General features: G+C 39.8%; 1 pseudogene; it reads right to left on the bottom strand.

The window, feature by feature from the left end:
- Window positions 1-461: 461 nt before the first annotated feature.
- LOC118615085 lies at window positions 462-1,151 on the bottom strand (annotated as a pseudogene).
- Between the last annotated feature and the right edge of the window lie 10,482 nt (window positions 1,152-11,633).

The raw sequence follows: 11,633 nt of genomic DNA, 5'->3' as shown, positions 1-11,633 counted from the left end.
TCTTTGAAAAAATCATTTCACAGAAAGGAAAGAAGTAATATGAAAACAGCTCAAGAAATACAATAACAAGCAAAAATACATGGGGAAAGAGGAACATGTAGTTTTGAAGTAACTCAAGAAACTGAGAAGAGACTGGTCTATATAGGAAAATGTGCATCCTGGAAAGTCAGGTGTGAAGATTTTAGAGTAGGAATTTATATGACTTGGATCTCCCTTATTTCCTGAATAAAAATGACATCTTGCAGTACGCATACTTCATGGCTCAGACACTTACCTCACTTGGCTCTATTCCTTAGTTACTTCTAGCTTTTACTTAAATGAGTCTGAAAAACTTGGGGATATAGCATAAGAAAAAAAAATAAAATAACCACACACAATAATCCCCTTTTGATGGCTACTTTAGATCTTTGTTACTAGAAAATTCCTGAAGAAAATTTAAATATGTCTATAGCTTTGTTGAATCAAGTCCCCCAGATTATAAGTTTCTTATCATCTTCCATTGATCCAAACAGAGTGGATGCTAGCCAACATCTTCTACTACTGCTGAATGTCCTGTAAAGATAGTCTTCACATCCACAGCTTTTCCTTCCTTTGGAAAAGCAATGGTATCCCAAAGGCAGATGGTGCGGTAATCTTCCCACTCAGATTTGGGTTCCAAGAAAGCCCATAGCTTTATTTCTGAAAAGAAGAAGGACGCAAGTCTGGGTTGCACTATCCAGAATGATCTGATTTAGAAGGATGTTTTGTATAGTGAAAAACAAGAACATCACTGGATGGAGTCTCCTTCATGGTTGATCTTCATTTCTATCTCAGTCTTTCCACTAACAGAGCCAAAATCTCCAAATTCTCCTTTCTCACTGTCATAGTGTGAAGGATCAAAGTGAATGTATTCATTAGGGAGCTGCGCACTGGCTATCATAAGGTGGTTTTGCTCATCTGATGTGTGTGTCCCTAAGATGGGTTGATGAATGCTGAAATCTTTCCCTTCTGGTCTGGTCACATCTAGAAACCACTGTTAGGCTGGGGTACTCCAGAGCATGGGTCATCACTGAATCATAAAGAAAAAGGATGTTCTTTTTCTATATTTTGTACTCTTCATTGATCACACATTCTTCTATTGTGTCATTGAAGGCTGCTTCCTTGTCAGCCATGCCAGGTAGGCAAGCCAGAGAGATCCCAGGATCCAGTGTTGCAGGAGAGGCTGCTGGCTATCGCTCTGCATGCCAGTGGTCTCTTCAATTAAACTTCTTAATCCCTTCACCTTTTTCACCCAGCCCCACTAATCCCCTCCCATCTGGCAATCACCAGTTTGTTCTCTGTATCTGTGGTCTGTTTCTGTTGTTTGTTCATTTGCTTTGTTCTTTAGATTATACATATAAGTGAAATCATAAGGTATTTGTCTTTCTCTGACTTATTTCACTTAACATAATACCCTCCATGTCCATCCATGTCATTGCAAATAGTAAGATTTTATTTTATTTTTTTTTATAGCAAAATGATAGTCCGTTATGTATTTGTACCATACCTTCTTTATCCAGTGGTCAATTGATAGGCACTTAGGTTGCTTCCATGTCCTGGCTATTGTAAATAGCACTGCAGTAAACATAGGGCTGCATATACCTTTTCAAATTAGCATTTTGGTTTTCTTTGGATAAGTATCCAGAAGTAGAATTGTTGGGTCATAAAGTAGTTCCATTTTTAATTTTTTGAGGAACTGTATCAATTTGCAATCCTACTAACAGTGCATAAGGGTTCCCTTTTCTCCACATCTTCTCTAGCACTTGTTTTTTGATTTATATATGATATTCTGACAGGTGTGAGATGACATCTGATCGTGGTTTTAATTTGCACTTCTCTGATGATTAGTTATCGTGAACATCTTTTTGTATGTCTATTGTCCATTCGTATTTATTTTTTGGAAAAATATCTATTCAGGTTTTCTACCCACTTTTTAATTGGATTGTTTTTTTGTTGTTATTATTGTTGAGTTGTATGAGTTTTTTTATATTTGAATATTAACCCCTTATCAGATGTATCATAGGCGAATATCTGCTCCCATTTAGTAGGTTGTCTTTTAGATTTGTTGATGGTTTCCTTTGCTGTGTAAAACCTTTAGTTTGATGTAGTCCCATATATGTGTTTATTTTCTCCCTTTGCCTGAGAAGATATATCAGAAAAATATTACTGAGAGCAATATCAGAGTTTACTGTCTATGCATTCTAAGAGTTTTATGGTTTCGGTTCTTACATTTGAGTTTTTAATACATTTTGAGTTTATTCTTGTATATAGTATAAGAAGGTGGTTCAGTTTCATTTATTTGCATGTATTTGTTCAATTTTCCCAACACCATTGAATAGACCATCTGTGCCCTATTGTATATTCTTGCCGCCTTTGTCATACATTAAATGACCATAAAGGCATGGATTTACTTTTGGGTTCTCTATTCTGTTCCACTGATCTGTGTCAGTTTTTATGCTAGTACAATACTCTTTTTCTTACTATAGGCTTGTAGTGTAGTTTGATATTAGGTAGTGTGATACCTCCAATTTTCTTCTTCTTTCTAAAGATAACTGTGGCTTTTCAAGGTCTTTTATGGTTCCATACAAATTTTAGGATTATTTGTTCTAGGTCTGTGAAAAATGCCATTTTCACTTTGATAAAGATTGCATTGAATCCATAAATTGTTTTGGGTAGCATGGACATTTTAATAATGTTAATTATTCCTATCCATAAGCAAGATATATGCCTCCATGTATTTGTATCTTCTTCAATTTCTTTCTTCAATGATGTATAATTTTCCAAGTATAGGTCTTTTATCTCTTTGGTTAAATTTATTCCTAGGGATTTTATTGTTTTTAATGCGATAAAACAATATTGTAAATGGGATTGTTTCCTTAATTTCTCTTTCTGATAATTCATTATTGGTGTATAAAAATGCAACCAATTTCTGAATAATAATTTTGTATCCTGCTACTTTATTGAATTTGTTCATCAGTTCTAACAATTTTTGGTGGAATCTTTAGGGTCCTCTCTCATGTCAACTGCAAATAATGACAGTTTTACTTCTTCCTTTCTAATTTAGATACCTTTTCTTTCTTTCTTTTTTTGGTCTGATTGTTGTAGCTAGGACTTCCAATACCATGTTGAATAAAAGTGGTGAAAATGGACATTCTCTTCTCATTCCTGATTTTAAGGAAAATGCTTTTAGCTTTTCCCTATTGAATACAATGTCGGCTTTTGGCTTGTCATATATGGCCTTTATTATGTTTTGGTACGTTCCCTCTTTGCTGAGAGTTTTTATCATAAATTGTCGAATGTTTTCCCTGCCTCTATTAATATGATCACATGATTTTTATCTTTCAATTTGTTAATGTGATGTATCACATTAATTGATTTGTGGATATTGTAGCAAATTTGCATTCTAGGAATAAATCCTTCTTAATCATGGCGTATGATATTTTTAATGTAGGGCTGAATTCGGTTTGCTAATATTTTGTGAGGATTTTTACGTTGATGTTCATAAGGGATATTGGCCTAATTTTCTTTTTCTGTGATGCCTTTGTGTGGTTTTGGAATCAAGGTAATGGTGGCCTCAGTAAAAGAATTAGGGAGCCTTCCTTCATCTTGAATTTTTTTGGAATAGTATGAAAATAACAGATGTTGATTCTTTTAATATTTGGTAAAATTCACCTATGAAGCCATCTGGTCCAGGACTTTTGTTTTTTGGGAGGTTTTTGATTACTGGTTCAATTTAACTGGTGGTAGTTGATTGGTTCAGATTTTATGTTTCTTCTTAACTCAGTCTTGGGAGATTGTATGTTTCTAGGAATATATCCATTTCTTTAAGATTGTCCTGTTCTCTTATTTGGGACATGTTTCTTTGTTTTCTCATTTTGACTGCCTCTCTGTGTTCATTTCTATGTATTAGGTTGATTTGCGACACCTCCCAGTGTTAGCTGGATGGCCTTATGTAGTAGGTGTCCTATGTGGCCCAGTCTCCTTGATCACCTGCTCCGGATGCTGCAGGAGTGTTTTGGGGTGGGTTGTGTGTGCCCTCCTGTTGTAGTTGAGCCTTGATTGAATCTGATTGGCCGTGAGGACTGACTGCACCCAGAATGTATGAGCTACCATGTGAGGGCTGACTCTAAGGAGTGAGATTAACCTCAGCAGGCTTGTTTGCCTGTTGAGATCACCATTTGGGTGTACTACTTGTGGGGCTAATCAGGTGGTGCCCTGTTGAGGTCTAATACCAACCTCCAGGTGTTTTGGTTCTTGAGCCTTTTGGGAGGGGTTCCTGTGTAGGCCAAGTTCAGCTCGTTGCTTGCTACCAAAAATGTCTCCTGAGGTGTGCAAGCCAAGACTTATTGATTGCTGCTGAAGGAGCCTCCTGCTGAGCATAGGGCGGAGCTGGTTGCCCAGAAACAAAATTGCCACCTGGTAATTTGCAAGTCGGGAGGGCTGGGGTCTCAGGGAATTACAGGGGTGAAGCAAGAAGATCTCACTAGGCCAATGCAGATTCAGTTTTGGCCATGTTGGGGGAGGGCTCAACACACTTAAGATGGTGCTCACCTCTAGGCTGCACAGGAAGAGAGCTTAACAAAGGGGACAATGGTGGCTGTCCATCTAGCCCTCACCTTGAATACACACAACTCAATCTTTCCCTTTACATCTCCGGCACATCCTGAGCTGCTGTGCCTCTGCTGGAGCTCAGGGTGAGACTCTGCAAGTGAGCCAATCTTTAAGGAAACATCTCAGTTTCTAGCAGCCTTCCATTTCACCTGGACAGCTGGAATCCCTGCTGATTTTCATACCCAGATTTTGTGGGGATTTTTCTTCCTGTCACTGGTCCCCTGGGCTAGGGAGCCCCTTTGTGGGGTTTGGGCCCTTCCCTCCTCTGGGGGCACCTTTGAAGCTGAAATATACTTCCCAATGCTCAGCCTCCACACATTGATGTGGGATGAGCCCATTTAACATCTCTGCCCCTCCTACCAGTCTCGATGTGGCTTCCCATTTATATCCCAAGTTATAGGAGTTCCGTTCAGCTAGACTTCAGCTGGTTCTCCAGGTTGACTATTCCATAATTTAGTTGCAATTTTAATACAGTCATGGGAGGAAGCATGCACAGCGCTTATCTACTCTACCATTTTGACTGCCCACACCTTCAAATCAATAATTAACATTCTTAAAAGACAACCCTCAAACCCTGCATTTGAGCTACCAAAGCTACAGACACATATATATTAAAAGGGAGCAGCATTTTCCAATGTAAAATATTCCTCTTTGGAATTTGATTATTTTAAGTTGGTTATTTGTAAGAAAAAAAAAGGATTCAGGAAGGAGCTTTGACTTTCTCACTGCTCCAGGAAGGGCTTTATCATCACAGATAATTATGAACTAGGTGTGATAGACAGAGAGGGACCTAGTGAAGCCCTTTGATCAAAGTACTCTCTGTGTCCCATTGTTAGAGATGGCCCACCAAACATTTATTTACCAGATATGTATTTCTCCATCTCCATCTGAATTGTCTTCTTTCCTTTGAAGTCCAAAACCACTACCCTCATTTTCTCCTTAGCTCACAATGGCATATAAGCTTCAACTGCTGAATTTGTCCTTGGCTCCATATTCTTATGCAACCATCCATGCATACTTAAATTTGGTTAATTTCTCCAGTTAATCTGTCTTATAACATTTCATTTCGTCTACCAACCATAAGAATTAAGACAGGAAAAAAGAAATTTCCCCCTCCACCACAATACTTATACTCCTATATTTATTCAGGTCATCGGAGACTGAATAGTTGCACAGGTAATATTAAATTGCATTTAAAAATTAAGTATTTTGGGAACAAATGTTTATAAGCCATATTATACTTTTCCTTCCCTTCTTAAAAAAAGTTTTCTGGAAATGACTCGACATTTTCTTAATGACTTAAATCATTTCCCAGGAAAGGAGCTAGATAAACTCCAAACTTTCATAGCTCAGGGATCCTGGGAAACTCATTAAGGTTATGCATTAGAGAATTCTTAAAGGTGTCTCTGATCTTTATCCGCCACTACACACATGCATAAACACAGAGCAGCTGGATAGCAAAACCGAAATCTATGGACAGCATGGGCAACAAAACTTTAACAGAGTGAAATACTAAGCTTCTCTGACTCCATCTTGTTTAAGCCTACTTTGTTCTCTAGGCCTCGGGTTAATAGTTTCTTGCATATAGACATGCTAAGCATCAGAGAAATTATACTTTCAGCTTGAGTTTTACAAAAACAGCCCCTTACCAGAAAATGTCTCTCCTGTAGAGATAAAGGAAGTATGTATTGTTTATAAAAGATTTGTAGAAACCTTATGATTGGATTCCCATCGACCAGGGTCAACAGACTAAGCACAATCTTCCTTGGACTCCTGCTGTTGTTCAGATATCTGTGGTCATCAATCATCTCTTGCCTTCCCATTCCCCTTCCCTTGACATAAAATAAGCCTGAGCTCTGTACTTTTAGAAGATGGATTTGAGGCACTACTAGGTCTTTCATCTTCTTGGGTGGTGCCTTCTAGAGCAATAAACCTTTCCTTACTCTAAACACTGATGTTTTCAGTTTTGGCTTTTTAAAATGTTAGGCACATGGACTTTGGACCAGTAACAAAACCAGATGATAAAGTATCCCACAAACCCCAAAACAGGTGGGTAGTGATAGACCTCCAACAACCAGAGTCCATGGCATTGCCATCTGTGTGAACAGAAGGAGGACAGAGTGGGGAAGAATCTAAGGACCTGCAACAGGAGAATCTCAAATAGTTGAACAAGTATTCACTGAAGGGGGCCCACCTGAGATCACCCCAAATGGGTGCACACCTGAATTCATACCAGGTGAGTGCACAGGCTCCACCTGAGATCACCCTGGGTGATGGCACAGATCCACTTGAGATCACCCCAGGTGAGTATACGTCTGAGTTCACACCAGGTGAGTACACAGGCCCCACATGAGATCTCCCCAGGTGAGTGCATGGGTTCCACTGGCAGGTCAGAAGGGGCTGCTTACTGAGTACAGGGTTTCCTTTTGGGGTGATGAAAATATTCTGAAATTAGTGTTATTTTTTGGCTAAAATTTTAAATACACTAAAAACCATTGAATTGTACAATTTAAAATAGTTATAATGGTGGATTTTATGTTATGAGTATTTTACCTCAAAAGAAAAAAAAAGAAAAGAAAAGAAAAAAGAAAGATCCAAGGGGTTGGAACAACCTTCGACCTCTGAACTCTCAAACTGACATTGCGGGAATCTGAGTAAATCAGGACAGCTGCAAAAGGACCAGGGAGAGGGCAGGTATAGACCCAAGAAGGAGAAGACGGGGCAAGGCTACCCCAGAAAGCAAGCTGGTATTGTGGGTTCCCATACCACAGTACATGAAAGCAACTCTGTGAAGTGAGGACAGCTGTCCTGGAGGAGTTGCAAATACAGCAAGGCCTTTCAGGGTGCGGAATGAGATTTGGAGGTATCAGCACCCGCTCCTGGCTTCTAAAACATATACAGATAGATAAATAAAAATAGACATTGATATGAATGTATATGTATTTATCTTGTAGCTCTGCCTGCTGAGAGTGCCTAGAAGCTGTGACACCCCAGTAGCAATGAGCACTCCCAGCACCTGGGTCTGGATTCCTAAATACCATTTTTCAATATGAAGGATCAAGACTCCTTGCAAAAATGGTTAATTTCAGGATGGGGCAGGGAAAGTACAAGATGAGCCACCTTGTGGTACGAGAAAATAAGAAAGGACTCAGAAAGTGATGGGGACATATGAAAGGTTGTATGAACCAATTTGTGGGAAGAAGGGAGGAAAAATAATAGAAATAAAGGACCACTATGTTAGTTATCTGTCATTGCACATTAATCACTGAAAAACTTACTTTAAACAGTAAACATCTATTATCTCACAGATTTTGTGGATTAGGAATCTGGGTGTGGCTTAGCTGGGTTTTATGGCTCAAGACATCTGCAAGGCTGCAGTCGCTATGTTAATTTGCCTTGGGGAGGATCTGCTTCAGAGCTCACCTCATGGCTCTCATGGCTGCAGGTAGGTCTTCACTGCTTTTTCTTGAGGACATCAGTCTTTGCCACATGGGTCTTTCCATAGGGCAGCTCACCACACACGCCTGGTTTTTTCAGAGTGAGAAAGCCAAGAGAGTGAAGGTGTGGCGCAGAAACTAAGCCACAGACTTCTTTAGACCTAACATCATGACTCTGTATGTGCTTCTCTCTGCCCAGAACAATCTTTCTCCCACTCCTGTGACGTGCTTCCTTTTATCATTCAGGTCAGTCCAAGGGTCACCCCCTCTGATCTTTTCCTTAAAGTAGAACTGCCCTCCCCCACCGCCCCCTGGTTATTTTGCATCCCAGCACCCTGTTTCTTTCCTTATAACATGTCTTACCATTTTCAACTATTTTGTTTATAAGAATATAGTGAGGACTATAATATACTTGATATGATATAATATGATATAATAAACATAATATAACATAATTAATATAGAGTAGGGAGCAGCAGGGACCATGTCTTTGTTACCCATAGCCCTTCCCCAATCACCTAGCACAGTACTGGGCACATAGTAAGACATGAGTGACTATTTGAATGAATAAATACATTAAAAAATAGTTATTGTGCATGGTTTGTTTTGACTATCCTAAATATTCCAAGGAGCAATGAGGACATTAGAATTGGCTTGGAACCCGGAGGTGCTCCTGCACACCTTGGTCAGTGTGAAGGTGTGGGGCCATGGGGGTCACATGGGAAGGTCCAGGACACACTTAAATCCTTTGAGTCAGGAACCCTGACTTAAACTGATGCCCCGGGATTAGTTCAGAAGTAGTGGAAGTTAAGGAGCACATAGACTATAGAGAAAATGCAATCTTTTGAAGATTCTTCCCAAATAAGATTTCTTTTTTCCTCTGATTCATTACTATTTGTTAACACCTGTGATTGGAAAGGGCTGAGTGTGTTTGACTTGATCTGAATTTGTTTCTAAATTCACTTCAAGAAGAAAGCAGGCTCTGATTGTCAACCGAAGGCCACACACTACAGCATAGACCACGAGTTTTCAACCCTCACCACTCACTGGAATCCCTTGAGGAGCTGTGGAAATTTCCAGCAATGACTGTACCCCATGAGGTCCTGCTGTGATCTGTTTGGAGTTCCAGATGCCCTGGGGGTGGCAACTTGCAGCTAGGGCCAGAACACTGCCCTGGACCCTGGCATTAGCTAGCTTCTGCCCCAGGGAAGGAACAGCTCTGGTGGAGGTCTTCAGGGGCAGTCAGCCTTTCCCAGGCTGGAAGTCTCCCAGGCTGTCTTTTATCCCTGTGCTCAAGTCACTGTTTCATATAATTTGCATAAATACATTTCTACCCAGGGTTAAACTTTTTCATTAGTTAAGCTGCTATATTATAAAAAACAAACAGTGACCCTTAAGAATATAATTGGCAAAACTGAAATAATTAAGTGATTCTCCCCATGAGAGCCTTCAGCAAAGCCATTCTAGCTACAGGAGAAGGAATGACACAAAAACGTGGAACACACCTGTGGCAGGTGTGAAAAAACAATAATGCATTAGTGTTTGCAGGCTATTTCAGTTGCCCCATTAGAAGTAGGATTTCCATTTGCTTTTTGGTCAACAATTTGAGTCGACTGGTCAACTCCAGCCTTCCTTTGTTGTCCCAATTCCAGAATGGTTGATAGAAAGAAGGCTAATGTTATCTGCCAAGTCGATTCCTCAGCCAGAGAGGCGAGGGCAGTCTGCCATGGGTGCAGAGGGCTGTCGGTCTGCATAGCTTTGCTTGGAACTGGGCATCGCAGCTCTTCCAGAATAAAGACAGACTGTAGGGTATGGCGTTTGGCAAAAGGGCTGAAGTTCAAGCTTTGGGTGGCTCTAGTTCACTCCCCTGGTCCCTTCCCCAACACCATTTCTCAACTACAACTGGTATTCCATGAATGAAATGCCAAATAAAGACTATTAATAATCAAAAAAGAATTAGCAAAGGACCTGAATGAAGTTGGAAAAGGGAAGTAGCTGATAAACAAAGGATAGATGAAGAACACGCACATAAAATTGTGCTAAAAGCCAAAGAAAATAGCCAACTCATATTTCAAATATAGGAAAATATATGACTACCCTGAAATAAGCTCTCAAAAAAAAAAACTGAAGGCAAGATGTGATGGTATGAAGAGTGTCAATGAGTCAGAAGGAAAAAAAAATCACACAAACAAGGACTCAGGAAATGTCATACCAGGAGCCCTGCTGAGAGCAGCTTGTAGTAGACCCTGAATAAACCACTGAACTCGGAAGCTGGGATCAAAGACCTGGCTACTAGCATGGAGTCCACTGGAATGTAGAATGTAGGCTGGATGTATGAGGAAATTCCAGTGATCTGCAAGTGATCTGTCAGGACAACTTAGAGAACATTATGTAATTTGTAAGAATTTGGAGAAGAAGAGGGAGAGAGAAGAAAAGGAAGCTGGTATAACTATACTACTTTCTTTGTCTAACATGAGGGCAACAGGGCTTTAAAGTTCTAATTCAACATATGCTGATTTAAGTATACTATGTAAGATATATATGTATATATAATATATATGATAATTTAAAAAAGGACTAAAAGCTTTCTCAATTATCAGAAACCCCATAATAAGGCTATACAGATACAGCAGTCACAAATTCTGTTAGTAGAGTGTCAATTCTTGCTATCTCTTTAGGGGAAATGTGGCATTATCTAACAAAGTTTTAAAATAAATATGCTACTTCTTAGAATTTATCCAGCATATCTACTTACATAATCTTTGGAGGAAAATGCTCATAGTGGGTAGACATCCTAAATGTCCTTTCTAGGCCATCTCTGTACCCTCAGTGGCTTAGCATATTTCATACACACTCGATAACTCATTACACTTGATAACTTCATTACAGTAAAATTGCCCAAGTTGCTTTGCTATTTCCTAGCTGTGTGACTCTGGAAAACGATTGGGTTTTTCTTTATCTCAGTTTTCTCATTGGCAAATTTAAGATTGCACTATTTCCTATTCATGATGGCTTCAGTGTAACAACTTACTCCAAAATATAGCAGCATGAAACAACTGTGTATTATAATCATGGATTTGGTGGGTTGGGAATTCAGACAAGGTAGAGGAGATGGCTTGTTTCTGCTCCCCAATGGCTGGGACCTCAACTGAAAGACCATGAGCCTGACGCTCAGGATCTCTTGAAGCCTCCCTCATGTCTGTGTCTGGTGATTAGTGTCAGTTGCTGGCTGGGGTCTCAGTTCTTTTCCATGTTATCTCCCCATGTCAGCTAGTTGGGGTACCTCACAGCATGGTATCTGAGCTCTGAGGGCAAGCATCCAGAGAGACAGAAAGCCAGTTGGGAGCCCTGCTGCTTTTTCTAATTTTGCCTTGAAGTTTTAGTGTCACTTCCACTGCATTCTTTTGGTTTAGGCAGTTTCAGAGTCATCCAGGCTCAAGGGGACATGTAGTAGTTGGCTTGAGCTGCCATAACAAACTTCACAGATGGGGCAGTTTAAACAAGAGACATTTATTCTCTATAGTCCTGAAAACTGGAGGTCCAAGATCAAGAAGTTGGTAGGTCTAA

The sequence above is a fragment of the Rousettus aegyptiacus genome, unplaced genomic scaffold, assembly GCF_014176215.1.
Source record: "Rousettus aegyptiacus isolate mRouAeg1 unplaced genomic scaffold, mRouAeg1.p scaffold_m13_p_3, whole genome shotgun sequence".
NCBI lineage: Eukaryota > Metazoa > Chordata > Mammalia > Chiroptera > Pteropodidae > Rousettus > Rousettus aegyptiacus.
This window is presented reverse-complemented; position numbering and strand designations above follow the sequence as displayed.